The sequence below is a fragment of the Octodon degus genome, unplaced genomic scaffold (assembly GCF_000260255.1).
Source record: "Octodon degus isolate 3935 unplaced genomic scaffold, OctDeg1.0 scaffold00279, whole genome shotgun sequence".
NCBI lineage: Eukaryota > Metazoa > Chordata > Mammalia > Rodentia > Octodontidae > Octodon > Octodon degus.
In genome coordinates, this window is record NW_004524855.1 from 132,902 (window position 1) to 137,121 (window position 4,220).

Below are 4,220 nucleotides of genomic sequence, written 5' to 3' on the forward strand. Positions count from 1 at the left end.
AGATGACCATGTGTTTTTAAGATTTCACTCTATTGATATTTGATATAGTATATTACATTTATAGATTTTCAAATATTGAACCATCCTTGCATCACCGTGATGAATCCTATCTGGTCATGGTGTATGATCTTCTTGATGATTTGCTGTATTCTATTTGCTAGGATTTTATTGAGGATTTTTGCATCTATGTTCATGAGGCAGATTGGCTTGTAGTTCTCTTTCTTAGCTGTGTCTTTCCCTGGTTTTGGTATCAGTATAGTACTTGCCTCCAGGAATGATTTTGGGAGTATTGTCTTGTTTTTAATTTCATTGAAGAGCTTGAGAAGTATAGGGATTATATTGTTTGTAATAGACTTTTCCTTCTTGGTAGGTTTTTTTTTATTACATTTTGTATTTCATTGGTTTTTATTGGGTTGTTGAGAGTTGTTATATCTTCTTGATTCAGTTGTGGTAATTTGTACCTTTCTAGGAATCTGTCCATTTCTTCTGTGTCTTCTATTCTATGAGAGTAAAGATTTTCAAAGTATCTATTGACAATCTTCTGAATTTTCACTGAGTCGTTGGGTGGAACACTCTGTATATGTACACCAAGCCTATTTCTTCCAAGCTCTGGTTCAGTTCTGCTACTTCTTTGATAATTTTTTGTCTGCTTGACCTATCTTTTTGGGATAAGGGGGTGTTAAGGTCTCCTGTTAACATTGTGGTATTGAATCTTAGATTTTTCATGTCCATTAAGAATTGTCTTATACAGTTGGGTGCTCCTGTGTTTGGTGCATATACATATATGAGTGTCACCTCTTCCTCTCAAATTTTTCACCTAACCAGTATATAGTGGCCTTCTTTATTTTTTTTTTTTTTTGATCATTCTTGGTTTGAAGTTGAGACTGTCTGAGAATAGGATTTTTACCCCTGCTTTTTTCTGAGGTGCAGGGGCATGTTGTATTATTTTCCATCCTTTGACTTTCAGCCTATGAATTTCTTTATGAGTTAAGTGTGTTTCTTGTATACAGCATATTGTTACATTTTGTTTCCTAATCCACTGTGCCAGTCTATTTCTTTTTTTTATGACAACTCCCACACCAAAACAGTATACTTTATTGTGTATATTTTGACCCACTATTACTCTCATGTTATGGTTTTCTTAAGTTTTCAAGTGTATAATGTGAAGACATTTTAGATGGGGGGATGCACCTAGAAAATAAACTTCAACTCCATACACACATTTCAAAGCTGCTGGGCCCAAAGTTCGTCTCTGATCTCCAGGGCTGCCAGTATATAATGTGCAGCACACTGAAGCTACACTATCTGAATAAGCTTATTAGTACTGCATAAGTCAGAAAGTGACAGGTAAACCTGTAACAGACTTGCACTTTTAATTGAACATTGCAAATAGTCACTCTTGAATTTTACATCATCATTTGATGTCAAACAATGAAACAAATCCCAACAGTACATACAAAAAAAAAACCAGCTTTGCATTTACAAAATTATTTCCCATACTGATTAATCCAGGCAGCTAACTCATTGGTTTATGCAACTTTATTGAAGAAAAATAAATCAATTGCTAGCAGAGCTATTAGTTGATCACTCATCCATTGACAGCTTGCATCATTTGCTCAGTGCTATATTAAACAGTGTATTGGAAGATAGATTAACTAATAGCTCCAAGCTTCCTAACAATTTAAATGAAAGTTACAAAATGTTTTGAGACCCTACTTTGGAATACAAAGGGTGGTTGAGTTCCAATTTCCATTCTCTGTAGAACAAGAACAGGTCATTCCTTTATTGACATGCATAAAATACATCACATTTTCTGTTCTGCTGATGCTATAAATTCAATACCTCTTCTCCAGCCACATCAGTTATGAGCATAAAGTATATCACGTAACCTCAAATCTCTAACAGTGGAAGGCTTAACAAGAATGGATGCTGCTAGAATAATGCTGCTTTCTTGCCGAGATAACCGAACATCCATCCCCCCCACTCAGATGGCTTCTTCAGCAGTTAGAGCTGTGAGGAATGGTTTAGTCTCATAACCAAGGTAGAGTGAAGACATTGGCCACATAATACACATGCTCCACTTTTTAAAAAAAATTCTGAATCTTGGACAACTGTTCTCTTGTAACTACTTTACAGTTTCTAAAAGCAGTTATTGTCCAAAGCTGAAAGAACTTAAGTCTTCTCAGATAAGCATGTGAATGAATGGAGGGAGGTAAACAAAAAAATAAAATTAAAAAAATATGAGGTCTGATAGGGGAGCAGCCGGATAAGAAAATCAAAAAAGGAACAGTAATTTAAAGTTTATCCCAGCTATAATGCAGGTGATTCTGATTTTAAGGTAGCATCACAGGCACACTTCTGAGTCCATTTTCGAGATTTTCTGTTGTACTTGTCTCTGTCTGTTTTGTAGATCCGTGCAGTCTCTGGCACTAGGGGTTCATCTGGGTTTGGATCACACAGCAGTGAACAAATGGACAAAAGAACTTTAGAAATAGTTAGGGCAGGAGACCACTGTGCTCTTAGAATATCAAGACAAATGCTGCCATCGCTGTTAACGTTTGGATGATAAATTCTTGCTGTAAATGCAACCTTAGGTGGTTTGAAGGGGTAGTCGGTAGGAAAATGAATTGTCAAAAAGCATACACCGCCTTGGTACGGGCTGTCATTAGGTCCCATAACTGTGGCTCGCCAGTGGAACACATCATCCCCAACCGGGCCTGCAGAACATTGCGCTGGAGGGTCCCGGGCCAAATCACGAAGTTCCTTATTAATCCGCTTCAACTCCATGGTCCGTGCTGTCCCGGCCCTCGGTGTCTGTGTGTGCTCAGCCCTGCCACGTCTGGATAGTCCTCAGCTCTCAGCGGCTCAGACATGGCCAGAGGCAGGGGTTCCTTGCCTGGCCTCGCCTCGGGCTCCTCCTGCGCGGCTTGCGGCGCCACCCCAGCCGACGGGGCTCCGCGCGACACCACCACCTCTGTTTCTTTTAATTGGTGAATTGAGTCCATTTACATGGACGGTTATAATTGAGATGTATTGATTTACACTCAACATGTTATTTACCTGCTGTTGTTTACTTCTTTTTGTCCTGTGTTTAATTGTTTGCTCTATTTTGTGGGTTCCTTCTGTTCTTGTTAATGGAGGTCTGATCATTTTGGTCCCTCTCTAGAACATTTTTTAGTAATCTATGTAGGGTTGGCTTTGTCATCATGAAATTCTTTATTTGTTCTTTGTCATGAAAGTATTTCACTTCTCCATCAAACTTGAAAGAGAGTTTAGCAGGGTATAGTAGTCTGGGTTGCAATTTGTTTTCATAGAGGACTTGCAGTACTCTGCTCCATGCTCTTCTTGCCTTCATGGTTTGTGAAGAGAAGTTGGCCATTATTCTGATGGGTTTTCCTTTATATGTGATCTGTTTCTTTTCTCTAGCATCTTTCAGTATATTGTTCTTTTGCTGGATTTCTGTGATCATCACTATTATAGATCTCAGTGTATTTTTAATTGGGTTGATGCTATTTGGAGTTCTATATGCTTCGGTTACCTGAATATCAAATTGTTTCCTCATATTTGAGAAGTTTTCTGCTATTACTTCTGCCCATATTCTTTTTATATCATTTGTATTAACTCCTTTCTCATTAATGCCTATTAGTCTCAGGTTATTCATCTTTGCATTGTCTTGCAGGTGGTGACTTACTTTTTTCTGCATCCTAGTTGTTTTTTAGAGATTTTTTCTTACCTTTTCACTAGCTGTGACATTATCTTCAAGATCTGAAATTCTATCTTCACTTTCACTCAAACGATTTTGCAAGCTTGTGATTGAAATTTTAAGTTCCTCTATATCTATCTGACTCTGCTTCATGAAATCTATTTCTTTCTGTATTGCTCAATCAAGGAATCCATTGCTTTTCTAATGGCCTCTATTTTTTATCAGTGTCTTCTTGAGAAGAATTTATTAATTCTTTTACTTCAGAGATTATTTCTGCTCTGATTTCCTCTGTATGTTTCTGCATTTGATTCTTTACTTCAGATGTTCTTAATTCAGAGATTTCTTTTTTTTATTTCAGAGATTTATTCTGATCTGAGTTCCTCTATACCTTTCTGCTGTTGGTTCTTTACTTCAGAGGCTATTAATTCAGACATTTAAGCTGTTCTAGTGTCCTCTGCACTTCTTCTGTGTGAACTTGGGACCCGAGATTGCATTTTGCTCCTTCTCTTTGTCATTT

General features: G+C 37.5%; 1 pseudogene; it reads right to left on the bottom strand.

Annotated features, from left to right (window-relative positions):
* Positions 1–2,115: 2,115 nt before the first annotated feature.
* On the bottom strand, positions 2,116–2,787 carry LOC101569053 (annotated as a pseudogene).
* Positions 2,788–4,220: the final 1,433 nt, after the last annotated feature.